General features: G+C 40.3%; 1 protein-coding gene across 5 annotated transcripts in view; it reads right to left on the reverse strand.

The window, feature by feature from the left end:
• The window catches only part of LOC109414139 (paxillin), a 285,833-nt gene that overhangs the window by 55,680 nt on the left and 217,925 nt on the right, over window positions 1-12,228 (reverse strand). The gene's annotated exons all lie outside the window — the stretch shown is intronic.

Raw genomic sequence — 12,228 nt, forward strand, 5'->3', positions numbered from 1 at the left:
TGCCGAGACCACGCTTGTACCCAGCCCATACCAACTTCTGGTCCGATGGTAGCTTCCCGACGAGTTCCTGAAGAAGCATCGGGTTGGATAGGTGTGCATGTTCATTGGCTGCTTCAATATGGTCGCAAAGGGATTGCACTGCCATACCATATTCGATCAAACCGGATCAAGCGGGAATCTTCCTCACCTTCTCCAGCAACGCGTTGATCAAAAGCTCCGGACGTCCGTACCGAAAACGAAGTGCCTCGATGACTTGCGGAACCGCTGCTGGCAATACTAGTCGGCTGCGCACCGTTTCGAGGGCGGGTCCTTTGAGGCACCGTTGTAGACGGAGCATGTTCTCCCCATCCGTATAACCACATGATGCCGTCGTGTATTCGTAGTTGGAAATAAAAATAGGCCAATCGGAGGGATCACCCGAGAACTGCGGTAGATCGCAAGCCAATGATTGACGCGCGGCAAGCTGTTGCGGTGATGGACCGCCTCGATAATAATTCAGGCTCTGTCGTTGCGGCTGCTGCTGTTGATGCTGCTGCTGCTGCTGCTGCTGCTGCTGCTGCTGCTGCTGTTGATGCTGCTGCTGCTGCTGAAGTGGCCGGGGAAACCACTCTTCAAACGACGTAGACGGCATGTTGCAGGTCGTGGAGCGCGCGAGGGGTTCGCGCTGCTGTTGAGTGTAAGCGAAGGGGATGCGAGATTGCAGGCGGCTATCGAAAGGAGTTTGTTCGATACCGCGGAAATCATACTGTTGGTCCCTGGTAAGGGGAATCGTATCGTAGGGAATCGTGGAGGACTTATGAGGGACATTACCACCGTATACTTTATTGAGGGAACCACTTTCATTAAAGCTACTCTTACCTGCAATACCAACCTCAGTTGAATAGGTTTTCTTGTGGGCACCCAGGTTTCTAGGCTGCTGGTTACCTTGGTATTGGTCCCCGGATGGATTTGGAAAACTGTACCGATGCTGACCGATCGGCGGACTGATGCTCCACTCGGTTGGGTCTAATCCGAGTTGCCTTTTACACTGCTGTAGCTGACGCCTTAGGTCTTCGATTTCCTCTCTGCCTGGAACGGCTTGCAACTGGCACCGTTCCAACTGCCTTTCCAAACCATGAACTGCATCTACCAGATTACGGTTGTCCGCGGGCTGAGCGGCTGCTGGTGAGTTCAGATCACCTCCCACCGCGCCACTTTCTTGCTCCGGGTTACCGTTGGGGACATCGGCTACCAGTCCTCCGCTTTCACGACCACTTTCCCGACTTCGGGAAGCAATCGCCTTGTCCATCAGTTCCAACTGTTCGTCCAGAAATTTCTTTTGCAGTTCATGTTCCATCCGTTGTCGCTCGAGCTCCTGACGTTGTTTCAGCAGGGCGAGATCACGCTGCATACTGGTAGTGGAACCGTTCGGAGAGGTATTCCCTGTCGCCACGTGTTGGTTCTGTTGTGGCGATCCAACGCAATTGTGGCATATCCATGATCGGTCGCTAATGGATTCCGTCACATTGACGCACGAAAAGTGCCACCATGAATCACACGTGTCACACTGCACATAATTTCGATCGGCGTCCGGATTATCGCAGGCAGAACAGTTGCCATGCCGTAAATCCGCATCTCCGCCTGGGTTCGTCATTTGCACGATGAAATTTTGAAGATTGTTGGCGCCGAGAAATGAAAGACCGCACACTGATTTCGAACAGCTATATTTTCGTGCTTCAAACTGTAAATTTAATGTATAAATTAGTTGATAAGTAGATTTAAGGGTAATATAACTTACATTTCAGTGGCGCTTTGTTAAATGCACAATGGCCTTTCAATCAACGCCCTTTACGGTACGATTAGGTGTAACCCTACATAATAAAAGTTATTGTAAATATCGCATGTTACATATGTTCCCTTTGTATATATTACCTTTCTAGCTTTAGTTCAATTTAGGTTAAGCTAGTATGTAAGTATATAAGTAGTAATTAACAAATTCACTGTAGGTTTAACTAGGGCTATCAAATTTAATAGCTAATATTAAGAACAATGGACCGCATGTGCAAATTGGTGAAGTAACGATAGACGAATGTCTGAATGACATTTCAGCCGTAGAGCAGCCGTAGACATTTCATCACACATAGATCGGTAGCTCGCGATCTGACATTTGGACGACCGTGTTGCCAGTTCTCGATGTCCCTGTGGTAACAACCTTAATACTTGGCCACTTCCGGCGGGACATTTGCAACCGGTTCCGGAACACTACCGGTTCCGATATGGTCTGAGAATGTTTTCCTGCGTATTGTTCACCTCGTTATCGAAAAAGCCGCGGTTTGATATGTCGCATGCATGGGTTTAGTTCACTTTTATGTTTGGTCACTTCCGGCCGGACACCCGGAACCGGTTCCGGGACACTACCGGTTCAGATATGGTCTGAGACTATTTTTCTGCTTACCATTCATCAAGTTATCGAAAATGCCGAAGTTTGATGTGCCTCTTGGATGGGTTTGTAGCGTTTTCATATCTGGCCCCCTCCTGGGGTACCGGTCCGGAACACCTAAATGGCCATAACTCCGGAACGGCTGGACCGATCTGAACCATTTTCAATAGGAAACAATGGGACCAGATTCCGCGTCGAATGAACCGTCGGTCAAAAAAATCGGTTGAGGTTTACTGCCAAAAAGTGATGTGAGTTTTTTTATACACACACATACACACACACACATACACACACACACACATACACACACACACATACACACACACACATACACACACACACATACACACACATACACACACACACATACACACACACACATACACACACACAGACATCACCTCAATTCGTCGAGCTGAGTCGATTGGTATATAAGACTTGACCTCTCCGGAGGCTCTATCAAGTTTTCGTTTTTGGAGTGAACATATAGCCTTTCGGTACACCTTGGTGTACGAGAAAGGCAAAAAATGTCAAATGGACATTCTTGAGGAATTTCTGAAGTAACCCGGAAAAAATCTGGATGAGTCCATGAAATTATGTCTTCAGGAATCAGAGCAGAAACTGTAGACAAAGGTATTGGAGGAGTTCTTGAATAAGTCCTAAAATAAATGTTTGAATGGATTCTTGGAGGATGCTCTGATGCAAACCTGGAAGGAGGAATTTCTTGCCAAATGTCTGAAGTGGAAAAAACCTCTAGAAATATTTTCTTACATAATCGCTAGAGGAATTTTCGGAGGAAATGCAGCAGAAATTTGAAACAAATCTGGAGGATTTTTTTTAAGGAATCACTAAAAATATTTCCAAAGAAATTTATTTTTTTGATGGCATCTTTTAAGAAATACCTCAAATTCTGGAGAATGCTCTGTAATTCCATCGATAATTTTTACGAATATACATTTTTGTTATATTAATAAGACAAAATAGTTGTTAAATGTGTTATTAATTTATTATTCATGCATTCTTTGTGTTACATATTTTATTTTAACTTGTAAATATTCTTCTTATTTAATGTACATTTATAGGGTTCTGGCACAATAGAGGCTCATGAAATGCAATCCTTTTTAGATTGCCAATTTTCAGGCGATTTCGAACAGCGGCTGAATACTAGAGATATAACACTTTCCCTGACCCGGACTTCAAGTTATAGAGCTCTTGTAGTAGAACCCGAATCGGGATGCCAAAAATAAGCTATGAAGTCAGCAGCAATGAATGTCAACTAGAAGGCGAACTGCCAAATTACAATTCCAGGATTGACTGATGGACCAAAATCAATTAATGAAACCTCGTCATCCTGTGATCGGAAGATGTTATCCATCTGAATAACAGAGAATATTTTTGTTATGTGTTGTGTTATGTCCATTTGTGATGTTTCTAATATGAGCATTTGTAAGGTTTTATGTGTTGTGATATGTTAATCATTTGTAATAATTATTTTTTTTTATTTTTGTAACATGGCGCGTAACGTGGGGCCCTAGCATTTGTAGGGCTTGTTAAGTTTTTGCAACATGGCGTCCAACTACAAACCCTGTATATGCAAATGTAAAGATTATAACTACAGTTTTGAGTACATTTTATTTTTGTGGATAGAGCTACATAAAAGCAAAGTTTAGTTGAGGAAAGATTTGGAAAGCAGTTTAGCTGTCAGGTCACATAAATAAACCTAGTTTTAAGTTAAGGTGTTTTCTGGGGAGTTTTTAGTCCTGATCACCGCTAGGTTTTTGGAAAGCACTGTGGCTTTCGGGTACCATAACTCGTTTGGTTTTGATTTGAGTTCAGGTTAAGCTATTTATTTATCTTTATCTTAAAAGACATGGATACGTTTAATGCTTCCAGTGAGCTATTTGCTCTTTGAAGGAAGCACGACATTAGACAACGGACTAGCATGCAACGCCCAGTGGCACAGCCGAAAATTTTTCCTGACCCGCGCTTTTCAGCACGATGCGACTAAAGGCTTGGTGACCATAGCTGCACGACCACGAAGCCACACAAGTGTTAAGTGTTAAGTATATGGCCTTAACACTATTGTTATGAAGGATATGAAGCATAGGGGAGCTGAATTTTTCGAGGATCTCCAACCAAAATTTCAGAAAGCATTGGTGCAACAAAACAAAATTTCTGAAGGAAGCGCTGGAGTAATATCAGGATGAATACTCGGAGCAACTTCTGGAGAATGTTCTGCAAGTATCTTTTGAGGAACTACTGGCAAACAACTAGAGTAGTCTTTGATGAAACTTCTCAAGAATTCACTAAAGGAACTTCTCTTCCATCTGTTTAAGAATTTTTGCAGTAATTGATTTTTTGGAGAAATTTCAAGAGGAGCATCTGGAAAAATCTAAAAAAATCTGAAGGAAATTCTAAAGGAATTCTTGGAGGAATCTTCAGATGACGTTTTTTTCTGAAATTATGAAAAGAGTTCCTGCAACAATTCCAGGAATTTCAGTAGGAATCTCCTAGAGGTAGAGTCTGTTTATTTTAAACAATCTTGAATTTTGAGCTGTCGGACGACTGGAGAATAGGATGTTCTAGAAATTTGCAGAAAACATTCTGCTGGTCCATGAATTAACATTTTACTTCTATTTTTTATTCAGAAGCGACCACGACTATCGTGGAGAGCACCTACGTATATCACGGTGTCTACGGTAGAACAATATTATCGAAATAATAAACATTATCCTTTATTGTCCCACAATATGAAAGCTAAGGGGCTCCTCTTTCATTTAGTTCTCATTTGGAAATGATTTGTCGGTGGTTATTTTCCAATACAAATATTTTGTGAAAGTACCCAAAAAAAAAGGAATTATATTAGAATAAAATCAAAGATAATATAATATTTTCAAATGTTACATATTATAATCAAGTTATGGATTATTACAGAGATATAAAAGAGTAGTTATCAAAGCCGTAATTGGCAAACATCCCCACGATAATTGGACATTAGTAATTTGGAAAAGTTTGTAGATATCCATTTTTTGAAAGTTAAATTTTGGTGTTTCGAAGAAATAAGTTCCCCTCGATTTTATTTTTTATAGTGTTTTTCAACGACTCTCTTTCTATAGCGTTTTTCGTCCAAGTTTTCTTTAGAAATTTCAATGGAAGTCGCCTAAATGTCAAGAATTTATTTCTTCTACATGAATAAAAGTACGAGAACATTTTGCATTTCAAGTAGCCAATAATCTCAAGCTAATAATAATGATAACTATATTGAAAATGCGTTTAAAGATTGCATGGGGAAAATGTTTTGTTCGGGCGATCTGTCATTCTATCGATTGAACTGTCATTCTATCCACGGAAATTAAAACTGTTTTGTTGATAAAATTGTGATTTTTTCAATAACTTTACCAAATGATTCTTCTAAAGATTAATCAAAATATTTCCCGGAAGATCTGTAGTAGGGTGACCCACACTTATATGAAAAACAAAAATTTCGAAAATTGCCAAGTCTAACCTCCTAAATCAGTTGTTTTGGACTCCCAGAAGCTACGTTCAAAATTTGAGCAAAATTGGTTAAGCCTAAGGGGGCGCTCAAAACGCTTGAAGTTTGTATGGGAAAACCTGGCCAAATGTATGTAGTTTTCGAATTTTGCCGCTAGGTGGCGCTGTAAGCGTTCAATAAATAAACCCTTTGGTATTATTGTAGGTGACTATATGTCAAAGAACTTTGTCGAAGACCGCGAAGTGATCCGACGGCTGTGAAAAAAGTTATACCCTAGGCAAAGTGAGGCCTAGGGGATTTCATTATTGATATTATTCCTTTACATGTATTGGAAAAACAACAATAAAGTTTATCGTCACTTTACCTAGGGTATATTTTTTTTACAGACGTTGGATCACTTTGCGGTCTTCGACAAAGTTGTTTGGCATTTAGTCACCTACAATAATACCAAAGGGTTTGATTAATGATTGCTTACAGTGCCACCTAGCGGCAAAATTCGAAAACTTGAAATTTCTGCATACATTTGGCCAAGTTTTCTCATATAAACTTCAAGCGTTTTGAGCGCCCCCTTAGGCTCAACTGATTTTGCTCAAATTGTGAACGTTGCTTCTGGGAGTCAAAAACTACTAATTTAGGAGGTGAGACTTGGCATTTTTCGAAATTTTTGTTTTTCATATAAGTGTGGGCCACCTTAATCTGTAGTCCTGCATAAATACCAAGAGGAATTCCTGAAGAAATTTCTATATGAGTTTTCGCTGGAATCTCAAAAGGAAAGAGTTCTTGCTCGAAAAAAAGGATGAAGCTATGCACGAATATCCGGTGCATATGAAATTCGGAAGACATTTAAGAAAGAATTTCAATGGAATTCACGGATTAATTCTTGCAAATTCCTGAAGTAATTCGTGAAGTGTCTGAAGGAATGCTTGGGAAAGTTTGTGGAAAACGACTGGAAGAATTTCTGAAAGAATATTTGGAGTAATTTTTGAGAGATCTTAGCAAAGGTTTGTTGAATACCTAGAAGGTTTTATGAAGAAATTCCTGAAGAAATTTCTGAAGGAATCCATTGATAGCTTTCCAAAGAATCATTTGCAGAAATTTAGCATTCCAATTTCCAACGAAAGACCTAGAGAAATTTTTGAAGGTATTCCAAATATATCATTTTAAGGAGCAATTTATGAGGAAATTCATGAAAGGATTCCTGAGAAATTCAAGTAGAAATTTATGGAGTAATGTTCATTAGAGACATGGACCCACTTCAAAAGAAATCAATGGAAGATTTTCTAAGCGATATTAGAGATTTTTTGTACCTAAAGGAATCTACAGAAGACTTAATTAAGAAAGCTTTAGTCAAATTTCTAAAGAATCTATAGACGATTTTCTAAAAAAAAGATTTTTTCCTTAAAGATGTTTTCGCAGGAATCCCTATAAGAACTTTTGATGAAACCTCTGAAAAATTTCTAAAGAAATTCATTGAAGATTTCCCAGGAGAAACCCAGGTAAAAATGTTATATAGAAGTATTAAGAAGTAGAAGTATGAAGATTTTTTTAAGGAATTTGTGGAGGAATTTCTGAAAACCTTCCTGCAAAAATATCTTTAAGGCAAAGTCTATTTTTTTCTCTTGGAGAAAATGTACAAATTTATCCCTGAGAGAATTTTTGGAAGAATATCTGCCGAAGTTCCTTAAGGAAACTGTGCAGAAATATTAGGAGGAATCCTTTGAATTATTTCTGAATTATTTCTTAGATAACTTCCTGAATTTCTAATGAAATGAAGAAAACAAAAGGATCACCCTTTTTCTTCTAGCCTTAGGCCTTTTCAGCACACCTCCCTTGTCGGGGACCAACCGCACGCTACGGCTCTGGTTATATTATATGTGTATCCTTTTCCATTTTATTTGGAGCATTTTCAGTTTTGTATCGTCGCAATCGCCATTAACCGATAAATAGTATGGTAATAGTCACTAAAAATCTTAGGAAAGTAATTAAGTTTTGCACATTCACTATAATAAAGATATTTGTTATATTTGTCAACAGTTGTTATTTTCGCCCTATACCAACTATGTAAAACATGCCTATTGTTCATCAAACTTTAAGCTATTGCAATAATAAACGTAATCTTTGATCTATTATATCCTCAAAAGCTAGAATTAAGACTGTCTTATATCAATTCATCGGTTCAAATTACTTTATAATCAGACACATACGCCTATGATCACTCTACACATCGTTATTTCGGTTGTTGTCGTCTTTCCCAGTAGCTCCCCCTTAGCATCAGCAGTGGACGTGGACAGACATCTTCGAGCCAAAATCTAAGCGCCGTGTGCAACAATCAACAAACTTCCACTTGCGGTCGATCTATCTCGCAAGTTCACAGACACACAACCAACAACGTGGTCCATATGCAAAACAAACCATCTCATCTTCGCGAATCACGGCACAGGGAAAAACATCCACCCAAATCTCCTGTTCGTGTCCGAGAGCCGCTAGATAGAGGCAGCCATAGGGTGAGTGCGCCTGGTATGGAGTGAGGTTAAGAGTTGTTTCATTAAATTACATTTTGTAGATTTCTCTTCCAAGTTCGGTAAAAAAGCCATAGGAATAAGTTAATAACTGATCTCATTCTTAACCAAGATTCAATCAATTTTTGAAAATTTGGCTTTAATTTTGAACTTTTTTCTTTTCAAGATTTTTTGCCTTTCTCGTGCACCAAGGTGTACCGAAAGGCTATATGTTCACTCCAAAAACGAAAATTTGATAGAGCCTCCGGAAGGGTCAAGTCTTATATACCAATCGACTCAGCTCGACGAACTGAGGTGATGTCTGTGTGTGTGTATGTGTGTGTGTGTGTATGTGTGTGTGTGTGTATGTGTGTGTACAAAAAAACTCACATCACTTTTTGGCAGTAAACCTCAACCGATTTTAATGACCGATGGTTCATTCGACGCGGAATCTGGTCCCATTGTTTCCTATTGAAAATGGTTCAGATCGGTCCAGCCGTTCCGGAGTTATGGCCATTTAGGTGTTCCGGACCGGTACCCCAGGAAGGGGCCAGATATGAAAACGCTACAAACCCATCCATGCGGCACATCGAACTACGGCATTTTCGATAACTTGATGAATGGTGAGCAGAAAAATAGTCTCAGACCATATCTGAACCGGTAGTGTCCCGGAACCGGTTCCAGGTGTCCGGCCGGAAGTGGCCAAACATAAAAGTGAACTAAACCCATGCATGCGACATATCAAACCGCGGCTTTTTCGATAACGCGATGAACAGTAAGCAGGAAAACTTTCTCAGACCATATCGGAACCGGTAGTGTTCCGGAACCGGTTCCAAATGTCCCGCTGGAGGTGGCCAAGTATAAAAGTTAACCAAACCCATGCATGCGACATATCAAATAGTGGCTTTTTTGATATCCTGATGTACAGAAAGCAGGATAATATTCTCAGACCATATCTGAACCGGTTGTGTTCCGGAACCGGTACCGGGTGTCTCGTTGGAAATGGCCGATATAAAATTGAACTAAAACCATGCATGCGACATATCAAACCGCAGCTTTTTCGATAACCTGATGAACAGTAAGCAGGAAAGCATTCTCAGACCATATCGGAATCGGTTCCAGATGTCCCGCCGGAGATGGCAGAGTATAAAAGTTAACCAAGCCCATCCATGCGACATATTAAATAGTGGCTTTTTTGTTATCCTGATGAACAGTAAGCAGGGAAATCTTTTCAGCACATATCTGAATCGGTAATGATCCGGAACCGGTTCCGGGTGTCCCGCCGGAAATGGCCAAATATAAAAGTGAACGAAACCCATGCAAGCGACACATCAAATCGCGGATTTTTAGGTATTTTGATTTGGCAAAAAAAAAGTTTCCGGCCATATTGGGGACAACCGGTAGTGTTCCGCAACCGATTACGGTTGCCCCATCGTAAGTGCTCAAATGTAAAGGAGAATCAAACCCATCAATTCGATACATTAAATGACTTTTTAGGTAACCTGATGAACGGATAACAAGAAAAAAAATCATAGACCATACTTTGGAAAACCAATAGTGTGCTGAAACCGGTTCCAGGTGCCCCGACGGAAGTGGTCAAATGTAGAACGGAACCAAACGCATACACGCAGCACATTAAATAACGGCTTCTTCGATAACGCGAAGAACGATCAGCAAGAAAATAGTCTCAGGCCACATTTACCGGTAGTGTTCCGGAACCAGATTAGAGTACCTCGCCGGAACTGGCGAAATGCACAAAGGAAAACTGATTAACAATTTGCATGAAACTAGTCTAAGACCACATCAGGAACAATCGGTAAGTGGTAAAATGTGAACCGAAAATGGTAAAATATGAAATTCGACGAAAATTTGCTGTCGACTTACCTGCGTAAACTTTTAATTCGATAAACTAACTCTATTTAAGTTTTGTTTAGATTGTATGATGTGTTTTGAACACAAATTTTATAGATATTGTGGTGGTACGAATTGATAGCTTGTTCATTTTACGACTGTTGGCTTCCGAGGTTCCCTGCGGCTGATCACCAAACGGATCAGGTGCCAGAAAGCACCACATTTGAACTTTCGGAAGCAGCAGCTGCACGAAGAGCTGGTGCGGGTGTGAGTAACATCACAATATCGGATCATTACAGTGTATTACACTGTAACATTTGATCATTTTTTTAATTCGACAAATGTCGAATGAGCGGGGTACATTATTAAAAAGTGTCGTATTAAAGAGTGATGAATACGCGGGGTTTGGCAGTACATCAAATAGCAGATTTTGTGATAATTTCTTCTTCTTTATGACTTGACGTTCGCATTGGAACTTGGCCTGCCTCTTTTCAACTTAGTGTTCTTTAGAGCACTTCCACAGTTTTTAATTGAAGGGGTTTCTTTGCCTGCCATTGCATGAATTTGTATTTTGTGAGGCAAGTACAACTATATACTATGCCCAGTCTAGAAAATATTCCCGACCGCAACGAGAGTCGAGCCCGCCGTTTCCGGATTGGCGATCCATAGCCTTAACCAGTAAGCCAACTGAACATAACGTCGGACTATGTGCCATCAATAAGTTTTAAGTCATTTCAATGATGGCTTTGATAAAATGCTTACTTTTATTAAAAAATATCAGGATTCAGGAACACTTTGACTTACGTCGACGGAAAGGTCGTGAGAACATATACGACGAGAAAGGCACTATCACCACTAGGTGGATTAATTTGGGTTTTTTTGTTTTTGTTAATGTGTATTTTAACATATAGCGTATTCTACACTTGATTTTCAGGATGTTTCTTATGAGGTTTTGTTTATGTTTGAATTTCTAGAAAATGTTCAAGTAGTAAATCGCTAGATATACAAAAATGATGATTTGAAAAGTATAAGCGCTTATAGAATTCATAAAAATTGATGCAAGTTTAACTTCAATTTGCTATGTTCGTAGTTGATGCTTTTATCCTGGATTAATTGTTTTCTCTCATGAAGATTCGCAGTCTTTCCCCTTTGAACTTTTGTTTTTCGCTATTTTGGCTGATTAACCGTTCTTGTTCTGAATCTCGACTCTAATTACACAGGTAAACGACAACTAGAAATGGACGTCGGATCCTCCCCCTCTTCATCCACCATCTTTAATAGTGACCCATTTGTCATGTCAATTTTGCACTTTCTCGACAACTCGGCTACCCATTGCTATCCGAGTTGATTTGGCGGTCCATTGACTGCACCCCGTGTGGCGTGGAAGGAGCTCGTTCCCCCTACTTAATTTCGAACCTCATAAAACGGTCTAATAATACTTATTTTTACCACCAATTCTAAAATTACTCCACACCTCTGATGGACTAGACTGGCATTGAATGCACGGCCTAGCGGGCCGGACGGTATGGGACGCATGTTGCACTCGTCGACGAAAGATGAAGCAGCAAAGTGTTCGACAGGTACCTGCCTGCCAGCAGAGCGCTCTGCTGGTGGGAAGATTAGGGGAACAAAGCCCAAAATGCCAAGATGGGGTAAAATGGCCCAACTCATAAAATCATTCCTGGATGGGACTTGATCATTGCTATAGGTAAATGGTGTCAAGATATGTTTGCATCAAACATTCCTCTAGAAGCTGGGCCACCAAACCCTCGAAAAATCCTTTGGTTTCCCAGTGAAAATTGGCAACTTCCGGTTTTTCGTGCTTGCAATTAAGGTTTTCTGGTGATTTTATTACCAGCCAAGTGTTTCCAACGAGATTGAGGCACGCATGGAGACGCATGGTTGTTGATGTCTAAGCTTTCCATGTTAGGGGTCATTCAAATATTACGATCATCGTTTTGCGGGGA

Source organism: Aedes albopictus, chromosome 2 (genome assembly GCF_035046485.1).
Source record: "Aedes albopictus strain Foshan chromosome 2, AalbF5, whole genome shotgun sequence".
Lineage (NCBI taxonomy): Eukaryota > Metazoa > Arthropoda > Insecta > Diptera > Culicidae > Aedes > Aedes albopictus.